The sequence below is a fragment of the Peromyscus californicus genome, unplaced genomic scaffold (assembly GCF_007827085.1).
Source record: "Peromyscus californicus insignis strain IS unplaced genomic scaffold, ASM782708v3 Scaffold_19__1_contigs__length_69161282, whole genome shotgun sequence".
NCBI classification, from domain to species: Eukaryota; Metazoa; Chordata; class Mammalia; order Rodentia; family Cricetidae; genus Peromyscus; species Peromyscus californicus.
In genome coordinates, this window is record NW_026294491.1 from 55,897,753 (window position 1) to 55,910,472 (window position 12,720).

Sequence of the window (12,720 nt, forward strand, 5' to 3'; positions counted from 1 at the left end):
TGCATTTTTAAATTCTTAACATAGCCATTCACATATTATTTTATGTAATGGAATAAAATGGAGAAATAAATATCAAAGATTTTTAAATCTGCTAACAGTGGCTTCCTTCAAAGAAATATGAAGCAATAGAAGCTTTATCAGTAGAATTAAATTACACAGGAGACATTTCTCGTTCTAAAACCTCTTATACTTCAGATTGCATGAATTTTCACCTTCCAGTTCAATAACAGCAGGCTAATCTCTAACACTATTGTTATTGAAACTGTCTTTTTCCTGTCTTCTCTGAAGGCATGAGCTACATCACTTTGGTCATGTGAAAGTGCATCATTGTCTGTTCCAGTATCCATTCTTTGTTACTCAAAACTAAAGTCCATTTTTAGTAAAATTCTAAACCCCTGGATATGTTTTGTCCCTCTTGGGTTCTCGGGTTTTAGGTTTAATTCTTCTTGATTGGTAATGAAAAACAATTAGTCATAAATTTTTTCACTAAGACAAATACACAACATCATTTTAGAAGAAATAAATAAATCTTTATTTGTACTCATGGATTCAGAAGTTTCAGTACACTTGCTTAACAATGGCAGAGCACCTGCATCCCTCTATTGAAAGGAGGAAGCAGCAAGGAAGATGATCTCCAATCCCTCCCCTTCTCTTTCTCTATTCATTGCCCACACTACCACTGACATCATGGGCTAGGCCCTGCCCAAAGATGCTCCTCATTGTAAAGACCTGATTTTCATGATAATCACTCCCCTGGTGGCCTTAATTTTACAAGTAGTAACTCTCTTCATTTAGACATTAATACAGAGTTCAACTGACTCTCTTCCTTCTTGTAAACATGAAGGTCATTTTTGCCCTGCAGGAAGAGAATGATAATAACTTATTCTTGAGTAAAATAACACCTAGTTGTAAACTCATTAAAATTGATTGGAACCATCTGAGCACATGAGAGTTTTCAAAACATATCAGGAAAACAAAGCCAAAGAATTTCAGCTCAAGAAGATCAGAGCAACCTCACCTGGTTATTCTAAAAGGAGACACAGCATTGAGATGTGTGGATCCCCATGTGTATGTTAAGGGACAGAAATGCAGAGAATTCCTGATTGTCCTAGGGATTCTAGCTCCTATCAGTCCCCACTGCTGACATGGCCTAGTAGAGCTTTCGATCATCCACCTACATTTGGACCCTCCAGATATGACCCTGTATCTCATCTCTGGAGCTGAACTTATCTTTGGGGTCAGGGCAAATCTTTGGCCCTTGGCTTGGCAATACTAACACCTATAAAAAAACATAAACATTTATACAGAACTATAGTTAGTTCTAGAAGTATCCATACCATCAGCAGACCTAATGATATTGACCTTTGTGCAATGGAAAATAGCTTATGAATATTAGATAGTAGAACTGACCAGGGAACATACCCATAGCACAGACAGCCCACCTTAACTGTGGTCCCTAAGCGTTTGTCCATCTGCACAGGTATTGCCCTTGCTTCTGTGGCTGCCATGGTCCTGTACTCACCTTCTCTCAACCCTGAGGCCAGGTTCAATGCACTGATATTCTGACATATGTGAAAACCAATGAAATACAAACAAAATGTAAAATCTTTTGAACTCTGATGTCCGTTTCTTATTCTTAACAGACATGCCAAGCTAAAGTGAAATCGTATAACTGAACGTGCTTGTCAGTGAATGAGAAGCATTTGGGATTTTGCTGTAATGTGTTGGCAAATTCCCCTTAAATCTAAGACTAATCAAGAATGAAAGTGATATTTTAAATGAATCAAAAATAAGAATATTTACCTTAGTTCAGTGAAAACATTTATTTTTTTATATAAAACACCCTCTTATTTCTCTCAGACTTTTTTTTTCCATGTGTTTCAACTCCTCAATTGAATTGCCATTTTATTCTGTAATATTTCTCATGGACCTTTCATATTATAACAATGAACTCTCATATCTGAATTACATGTAATGTATTAAGATTCATTAATAATATCAAGGATAAATCATTATTTCCACAAATATTTGTTGATATCAATACAATGGTAGAATTAGTACAAGCAGTATTCTACTAAGTCTCCACAAATTAAAAAAAAAAACATAATCCATGCGATCAAACTGTGAGAAGCACCGAATTGCAAGTGACCATTGCAGTCAATAAGCAAGAATGGATAAAATACAGAAATATTAATAGAGTTATAATGGAAACAAAGAGTAGAAAGAGTCCCAGTCTCCTCTCCCCAACTCTTGCTTTGAAAAAAGAGAAAAGGGAAATCTCTAGGAGCAAACACAAACAAGTAGATTGTTTTTCCAACAGGCAGACACTGGGAAATTACTCAGGGCTGCTGTCCAATGTCATTGTCTTAAATATTCAGTCGAGCGAGATACAGAACCCACGAGGAACTGCAATCCCACCACTCTACTGAGAAGAGCAGCCAACACAGCACAGCCGAGTCTGGCCCTCAAATCATGAGAACTAGGACTCTTGGGTAATTTTTTTTTAAGCTTTCTGTGAAAGCGAACTAAAATTTGGAAATGCAAATTGAGAAACGGTTCATTTGACTCATTTTCTACAAATTGAATTTCAGTCAAAACACCTTCCTTACTTCGAACCTTACAGTGTCTTTAAGAGTCATAGAACATGGCACATTGTGGGTCACTGTGTCAATATATTTTACATATTTCTTTATGTTAATCTCTGTGAATCAAAAAACTGGATTGGAGTGGTCCTGTGGTGTTTCCAAGCATGCAAACGGAAATCAAAGCCAATAACTAACAGTTTGTGTGCGAAGAGCAGTCATCGTCCTTTTCTTTGTAAGAAGCCAAATGGAATAATTTTCCTCCTAAAGATTAAAACCTTCTGTGAATTGAATTAACTATATCCTAGGAGGGTTTCAAACCTTTCCTTATTGGTCAATTAACTTCTCACTCAAACTTCCAAGTATTCATTCTTGAAAAGCCATTCTGTATGTATTTCATGCTTGTTTCAGAAGTTACAGTAAGATATTATCCCAGGATGTGACAACAGTAAAACATAAAAATAACCAGAGGATTATATATTTATGAAAAGTACAGTTTCCCTTTGGTACTGAAATGAATTAGACTGCCCTTTCCTATAATTTAGATCACAACAGGCTTCCTGGTGTTCTTGACCTTAAAATCTTTTTGCCCCTCGGTGCTGTGATGTTCTCTGAGTTGTATATCTTTAGTGTAGATGTATCTGTTGGGGCTAGGATCCCCACAATATTTTGATCCCTGTATTGAATCTACTTGTGGTGGCCTGTGATAGGATCCATTTGCAATAAAACTTATCTGTGGATATAAGGATAAGATTTAGAATACAGCAAGGATTTGTGCTAGTCTAACAAAGTAGAGGTAGTAGATTTTCTTATTTTTATTTTATAATTAATTTAATTTTACATATCAGCCACGGATCCCGCTGTCCTCCCTCCCACCTATCCACCCCCCATTCCCACCTTCTCCAAGGCAAGGTCTCCCCTGGGGATTCAGCTCAGCCTGGTAGATTCAGTCCAGGCAGGTCCAGTCCCCTCCTCCCTACACCAAGGCTGAGCAAAATGTCTCAGCATAGGCTCTAGGTTCCAAAAAGGGAGCTCATGCACTAAGGACAGGTCCCAGTCCCACTGCCTGGGGACCTCCTAAATAGTTCAAGCTAATCAACTGTCTCACTTATCCAGAGGGCCTGATCCAGTTCCATGGGGGCTCCTCAGCTATTGTTTCATAGTTCATGTGTTTCCACTAGTTTGGCTATTTGTCCCTGTGCTTTTTCTAATCATGGTCTCAATATCTCTTGCTCATATAATCCCTCCTCTCTCACACCGATTGGACTCCTGGAGCTCCACCTGTGTCTTGGCGGTGGATCTCTGCATCTGCTTCCATCAGTCACTGGATGAGAGTTCTATCATGACAGTTGGGGTGTTTGGCCATCTGATCACTAAAGTAGGTCAGCTCAGCTTCCTCTCGACCATTGCCAGTAGTCTACTGTAGAGGTATCTTTGTGGATTTCTGGGGACCTCTCTAGCACTCTGCTTCTTATTTCCATGGGGTCTTCACTTATCATGGTATCTCTTTCCTTGTTCTCCCACTCTGTTCCTGATCCAGCTGGGACCTCCCACTCCCCTAAACTCTCTTTCCCCCAACCCTTGGCCTCCATTACCACCACCACCCCATGTCCAGTTTGCTTATGTAGATTCTAAGGTTCACAACCACACTACTTCTGGAATGTTGTCTACATGTCTAGGCATGATATCCCTCCTGTTGAAAGGGCCTTAAGTCCAGTTAGACCACTGTTTGCCACCACTAACATGTAAGCACCACTTATTGGACATTTATGGATATTTTTCCCTGATGATAATTGTTTCTGATTCAAAGGAGGTGTTGCAACTGGGTATGACTATTGATTGCCTAACCTCCCTTAGAAGCTTGTACAGTATTGCCTGGTACCAGGAAAGCTAGACTGCAGGATGAAGTCTTTCAAGTTTGATCCAACCTAAATTATCTGAGTCCTGTGTCCTAAGTATGAGGTGTCTTCAAAAACACTCTCTTTTTTTATATAATTTTTTAAAGATTTAATTATTACATATACAGTGTTCTGCCTGCATGTATTCCCGCAGGCAAAAAAAAAAAAAGCCAGGCAGTGGTGGTGCACGCCTTTAATCCCAGCACTTGGGAGGCAGAGCCAGGCAGACCTCTGTGAGTTCGAGGCCAGCCTGGTCAACAGAGTGAGATCCAGGACAGGCACTAAAACTACACAGAGAAACCCTGTCTCAAAAAAGAAAATATCTCACATTCAATATCTTAGAGACAACCAAGAGACTCACCAACAGTCCTTGTTTCCTTGGGAGGAACAAACATTCAAAAGATTTTTTATGCTTAGCACTGGGGTCTTTGTTAGTCTATGGTTCTTTGGAGGCATAACTTCATTTAACACACACACACACACACACACACACACACACAAACACACAAAACCTCTATGTTTGTATATATACATACAGATATATATGCATACACATACACTTATATGAATTGTGCATAATTCTAGTTAAATGTAAAATATAATACCATGACACTGTATCAGTAAGCCTTTGTGTTATGTGTTCCTTGTGCTCTGTTTCCTTCTGTATTGACCCCCCAGCACTAGTTAGAGCCCACCTCCCTGTATTTTTTTTTTTGATTCCCACTTCTTATCTCCTGTATCCCACTGTTCCTCTCTCAAGCCCAAGCCCTTGTGCTGACCTATGTAATTCTAGGTACTTGGCAAACTGAGGCACTGTGGGTCTAATTATAATTTAAAAACAACAGTCATCCTCAAATTGTGGGATCTTCTTCACATTAGTACTGAAGTATGTGGGTACCTCACAAAACACTGAAACCCCAGAGAAACAAAGAAGTCTGAAAAAATTTGCAGGCAACAAGAAAATAAAATGGAATTCTGGATTTGATTCTCAAAGAAAAAAAGATGACGTGTGGGATGAAATACAAATGAAATGTAAAATCCTTTGAGCTTCAGTGTTGGATACTTATTCTTAGCAGACATGCCAAGCTAAAGTGCAATTATCTAACCTAAAAAACTGGCAATGAAAGAGAGCACTTGGTATTGTGGCATAATATGTTGGAAAATTCCCAGTAAATCTAAGAATACTCTAGAATGAAAATGATATTTTGAAATTAACCAAAACTCAGAATATTTTTCTTAGTTCCATAAAAACATTTCATTTTGTCTACAAAATATCTTAAAATTCTCTCTCAGATTTTTTTCCATATGCCTCAACTCCTCAACTGGATTACATTTCTCCCAGACTTTGATGACAACAAGCCATCAAATGTGAGTCATGTATATCAAGTATCAAGATTCTGTAATAGTGTCCAGGATAAATGATTCTTTCAACAAATATTTGTTGGTTCTCAGTCTCTGCCCAGGGACCTCTGAGAAAATGCTTCTCAGAAGTGAGGGAAAGGTTTCTATAATAATTTCATACACACAGGCAAATGCTCTTCATTCTATGTGCTCTTTATTTCTTCCATCTTTATTCTTCTATATTTTTTCTTCTCTTCATTTTTATTCTTCTCTACATATATCCATTCATTAACAACTTGTTAGTAATTAAAAAAACTACATAGCAAATTCTCAGGGACAAGCATTCTGAAAAGAGTCATACCTGGCCAAGACTTGGTGAGGTTAATTGATGATTGACAACAGCGGCAGATCATTCTGGCTCATCTCTCAAAGGGATAGCTACAAGGGTACAAGCGAAGAAACTGAGCCAATGAGAGATGTAAGGAAAAGGCAAAGAGTACGAATACTATTTTACATTTCTTAAGTGTGATTAATCTGGCCATGGTTAGTTGGTTAATAGCCTTTTTTCTGTTAATCACCTGAATCTCGGGACCTAAACATAGTTAGTCTACTAAGCCTGAAATCTTGCATTATAAATTGGTGTACAAATAAATACAAAGTGTTAATTGATTTTTGAATCAGAGTAGGGAGGTGCCAGTGGAGGAAGCTGAGGGCAACATAGGTGTTATTGATCTCTTGAAAGACTAAGACAAAACAAGGCCAGACACCTACCCTATCACTTCTAGTTAGCTATAATTCTTTTTGAAGGGTTTTAATCCAACAAGGCCAGGCACCTGCAATTCCACTCTGTGAAAATTCCACAAGGACATTTTGTTGGCCAGCTTGCCTTGTCAGTGGCTAAGGACGGAGAACAAGACCTCTAAGTGTCTACAATCCACATGGAACAATAGATCTAGTTATGAAGCATATTTTAGTATGTTTCTATTCATCAAAATTATTCAGTTAAATAAGAAACCATCTTCTTGACCATCCACCATTATATGTGCCCATAAGATTAAGATGTAATCAAGAGATTACATATACACATTATGTGGAAATGCGTGTTAAATGGGAGATATCACTCTGTTCTTAAGGAAGGAATGCAGTTCTTAGGGAAGAAGTGAAATGGCACAAGAAAGAAACACAGACAAGGAGCAACTGGTCATTTATAGTAAGTAACTTGGCATTGCCAAGTGGGGCTTCCCATCAAAGAGTCATTCATTTGGTGGGTTGACACAAGAACACCAGTTATCACCTGCTGTATACTCTCACAGCCCGTCAACAGGAAAGTAGATCTCTGGGAGAAACAGATGATTACCAAAACAATGAAGAAAGAAATACTTGGACCATATTGATCTGCTAATCATCGTGATGTAGAATGATTACTGTTTTATCCTCTGTATCTATTATAATAACATATGACATCATTGAAGTACTGTATCTAAAATTAAAATAAATCAAGATCACAGTATATCTTTAAAAGTAAAGGTAGCAGATAAAGGAAGTAAGAATTTTAAATTAGACTTAACAAGAGTTATTTTAAAACCATTGGATATTCTCCAACTAGAATAAGTGGATTGGAATTCACATTGCCAAGTTAACCTTCTTCCTCTGTCCTGGTAGAAAAGATCCTGTAAAGACAATGGCTAGTCTTTAGTGACATAGGATGTCTGGGTAAGTCAACAGTTATACCAAACCACAAATTACATAAAGACACAATGTCATCTTCACCTATAGCTAAACTAATTGAAATTAGTTTAATTTTTACCGTTTAAGAATATACAAAGAATTCAAGAATCCTCCAAGTAGTGTCTTTCACTCTAGGCTTGAGGGAATCTTTTCTAACTAAGGAAAGTATCTTTTCGACTTCATTTCCCAGGAATTTACTGTGAAAGGTAACCAATTTTGAAAATTAAGTTATCTTATATAAAGTACCTCCTAACAAGGACAGAGAACACCAGAAGAACAAGGCCCTCTAAAACAACTGAAAAAAGCTCATATGAACTCGCAGAGACTGAAACAGGAACCATAGGATGGAAACAGGTCGATACCAGGTCCTCTGCATATATAAGATAGCTTTTAGTTAGTACTCTTATGGGATTCCTGAATGTGCAAACATGTGAGTCTCTGATTTTTGTCCCTTTTCTTCGGGCTCTTCTATTTTTCTCTTGGCCTGTCTTGTCCAGCTTTGATATGATGGTTTTCATTCTAACTTATATTTTGTTAAGTTTTGTTGTTATCTCTTAGAAGACTGTTCTTTTCTACAGAGAGACAGAAAGGGAATGAACTGAATGGAAGGGGATGTGGAGAGGAACTGCGATGAGTAGAAGTAGAGGAAATAGTATTTTTATTATATTATATTTATTATATTATATTAGAAAAAAGCTATATTAAATAAAAAGGGAAAATAAAGTACCTCATGATGACTTGGGTGTAATCATCTTATTTTTCTGTTTAATTTCAATTCTCACAATACTTATTAAAACAATCTAGCTTTTCCTTTATCAGTAAAAATGATTTATAAATTCTCCCTAATCAAAAATATTTCTTTCATACTACCATTCTTTTATCAAAAACACATGCTTTATATCTACATATCTTTTCCATTTGATATATTTTGTAAATAAAAGTAATTACATTTGGGTCAGCAAGATAGTTCATGTAGTAAAGATGCTTTCAGCCAAGCCTGTTGACCTTAGTTCAATCCTCAGGAACCACATGTGGAAGGAGACTGTCTTACAGGTTTTCTATTGCTGTGAATAGACTCCATGGCTATAGAAACTCATATAAGGAGACATTTAATTAGGGCTAGCTTACAGTTCAGAGTTTTAGTCATTATCATCATAGTGGGAAGCATGGTATCATGTAGGCAGACCTGGTGCTGGAGATGAGCTAAGAGTTCTACATTCGGATTGGATGGGCAGGCAGCAGGAAGAGATTGAGACACTGGGCCTAGCTTGAGCATTCAAGACGTCAAAGCCCACCTCCACTGACACACTTCCTCCAAAAAGGCCACACTCACTCCAACAAGGCCACACCTTCTAATAATGCCACTCGCTATGGGCCTAGCAGGACCCTTTTCATTCAAATCATTATGGAAACTATGGATTATCCAGATTGTCCTCCGACATCCACATGTATAGTATGGAATATATTAATCACTACACACACACACACACACACACACACACACACACACACACACACACACACATCAACACACAAATTTCAAAAAAAAATATTACAAATAAAACTTGGTAGATTACATTGCATCACAGAAGTTAGTTATTAGCCAACTATACTGCAAAAGAGAAATTATGTCCATCATACAATAAAATGCATTAAGATTATTTCTAAATTCCAAGGTATTCCTGAATGTTTTTGAAAAGAAGTTCTTTACCTAATTATATTTATACATATGTATTTATATAGAGAAAGCAAAGTGGGAGATTTGTCTCAGTATAGCTCATGGGGACCAGGAGACAAGAAAGAGGTATGGTTAAAGGTGTTTTGAAATCTAAAGAAGCATCTTCGATGTATGAAATTTAAATATAGATTAGTTATTTTAGACTGTAATATGGAGGTTATGACCTCCTGTGTATCAAACTCTGGTTCTCTGGAATAGCAGCAAATGCTCTGAACCCCTGAGCCTGCTATTGAGCTTTCTAGATGTCATTTAAATAAGTAAAAAAATTGTACCTTTGTCTGTGTTGCCGAAAGCAGATCATTATCTTAAGAGAATATAGGTGACATACACAGGACCACATTTTATGTATATATCAGTGTATTGAATTTTGATTTGAAGAATTTAAAAATCTTGTAATTATCATCAATATAGTTATAACTCTTTCTGTTTTCATTTTCATAACCATTTTACAAGCTAGTTTGACTTCCTAGTTGCATTTTTATCTTTATCATTTTTAGAATATTCTGTCTTAAGACAAGTCTGACTTTTAATCTAATCTTTTCAAGTTGTCTTTCTTTTTCCTTTAACCATTTTAACAAAAATATATCTTCATATTTACATCATTGCAACCATTCTCTCTGTTCTGCTTTCTGGATTTCCTTCTATTTTTTTTAATATCATGGGATATAATAGCTTAAACACAGACCTTTACAAGCATACTAAAGAGAAAAACACATAACCCCTATGTTATTTACCCATTAGCCATACAATTACAGTTTTATCTATGAAGGAATCTGCTCCCCTAAAGCATTTAGAGATAGCAAAGAGTTGATTCTTCATATTATCACAAGCAAAGCAGACTGATTTACCAGAACATGCTTCATGGAGCTGGTTCCAGGAATGGAGTCTGTGTAACCTACTTTCACAATCAGAACTGAAATAAGTCAGAAAGCAGTAGCCACAAGCTGAAACCCAGAAAGACAAACCCAAATAGATGGATGCCTTATATCTCACTTACAAGATATAAGATGCCTTACAGATATAAGATGCCTTATATCTGACTTACAAGTCAAAACAGGTAAGTATATTAGACCAGGAACCACATGGGTGACAACCTAGGAAGACAAATCAGAACAGGTCAGTACTCTAGACCATGGAAGGGATGAATGGGCCATCATCTACTTAATAAAGAATGGTCGAGAGACAGCCCGAACTGACCTACTCTGGTGATAGGATGGCCAAACACCCTAATTGTTGTGCTAGAAACCCCATCCAACGACTGAGGGATCTGGATGCAGAGATCCATGGCTAGGCCCCGGGTGGTGCTCTGGGAGTCCAATTAGCGAGAATGAAGAGGGTTTATATGAGCGAGAATTGTTGAGACCAAGGTTGGATAAAGCACAGGGACAAATAGCCAAAGGAATGGAAACACATGAACTATGAACCAATGGCTGAGGGATCCCCAACTGGACCAGACCCTCTGAATGGGTGAGACAGTTGATTGGCTTGATCTGTTTGGGAGGCATCCAGGCAGTGGGACTGGGTACTGTGCTCATTGCATGAGTTGGCTGTTTGAAACCTGGGGCCTATGCAGGGTCGCTTGGCTCAGCCTGGGAGGAGGGGACTGGACCTACTTGGACTGAGTCTACCAGGTTGATCTCAGTCCGCGGGGAGGCTTTGCCCTGGAGGAGGTGGGAATAGGGAGTGGGCTGCTGGGAAGGTGAGGGGGGCGGGAGGGGGGAGAACAAGGGAATCCGTGGCTGATATATAGAACTGAACTGTATTGCAAAATAAAAAAAAAAATAAAATAAAAAAATAAAAAAAAAAAAAAAAAAGAATGGAAGAGTGTTTTTTAACTGTGGGAAAGATAGGTTGTTAAACTCAGGATTGAAACCAGAGAACACAGAAACTCAATTTGTTCTGTGAAGTTAAAAGTGCTAGAACTGGGAAATGGAAAGCCCCCAAACAAAATTACTAGGCAGCACCTTGTCAAATTTCTTGTCCAGAAACACAAGGGTGTTCCGTTCTCAAGCAGCCTTCAGAATGAAGTACACACGTATATACATGTGATGCAAGAATACCGTCTATGAAGTTCCCCTAGCAATCAATTAGAGAGAAGGATATGCGAAGTGAGAGGGCTTCAAGGGATTCCAGAACAACTGGTAGTGGTTTCCTGCTTAGCACAGCTCTACCATAGACTTGCAACATGCCTTTCTATGTTTAGTGTATTGAAAGTCTTTACCAAATTAAAGGACAAATCATCCTGTCTCCCTGACTCCCACTGAGTCATGAAAGAAGCTTGGAGACATTTCTAAATATGATCTGTGATGGCTAAGCTTGGTTGTCAACTTCACTACATCTGGGATCAACTAAAACTCAAGCAGCTAGGTAGAACTGTAAAGGATTTCCTTGATTTGATCATTTGAGGTGAGAAGACTCACACTACATCTGGATCATTTGAGTTCAGAAGACCCATCCTAAATCTGGGCCTCACCTTCTGGTGGCAGCCCACATAAAAGGACATGGAAGAAGGAAGTTTTGCTTTTTGCCTGCTTGCCCTCACTCTCATGCTGGAAAATTCATCTACAAATACTGTTGAGCCATTCCTTTGCTGATATTAGAACCTATTTCTTAAAGATTCCAAAGTAGACTAAAGATCAGCTGAGACACCCAGCCTTGTGAACTGAACAACTATCAGATTCTTGTACTCTAGGTAGATAGCCATTGTTGGATTAACTAGACTACAACCTATAAGCCAAGCTAATAAACCGCCTTTTAATAAATATAGATCCATTCTATCAGTTCCTCTAGAGAAACCTGACTAATACAGGATTTTCTGCGAAGTAAAATTAAAACTTAATTTTGTGGGTACATGATTATGACACTGAATAAAATAATTTGAAAAGGAGAATTGACAGAAAACAGCTCATGAGACAATCGATTTCTCAAAGCTACAATGAAGAAAGATTCTTTCTGTGGATTTCCACAGACACTCATGGGTCTGAGACAAGAATGAATGTGTTCAACAATGGCCATGAATCCTCTTGATACTCAATATAAGGCCATTTATTCTAGAAACTTGTTTCAAGTCTTAGTTCAACATCCACTTGACTTTTACTCCTGGACAATTTACTAAGTGTTCTTTTAGGATTTTTCCACGCATATGATAGTTATACATCTGTATCTTCCACCTTAAATTTGTTTTAGTATTAGGATGACATAATCACAAAGAATGAATTGATAAATATTTCCTTTATTCGGTTTCTAGAACAGACTGTGTACAGCTATTCTAAATACTTTTCCATTTTTTGGCAGAATTCTGTGGCAAAAGCACAGAGGCCTGTAAATTTTCTTTTAGAGGCTTTAGAGTTATGAGTTCATTTTCTTCAATGGTGCAGAAAAGTTCAGATATCTATTTCATATTGGGGACATTGGTAGTTCATGGTATGTCACC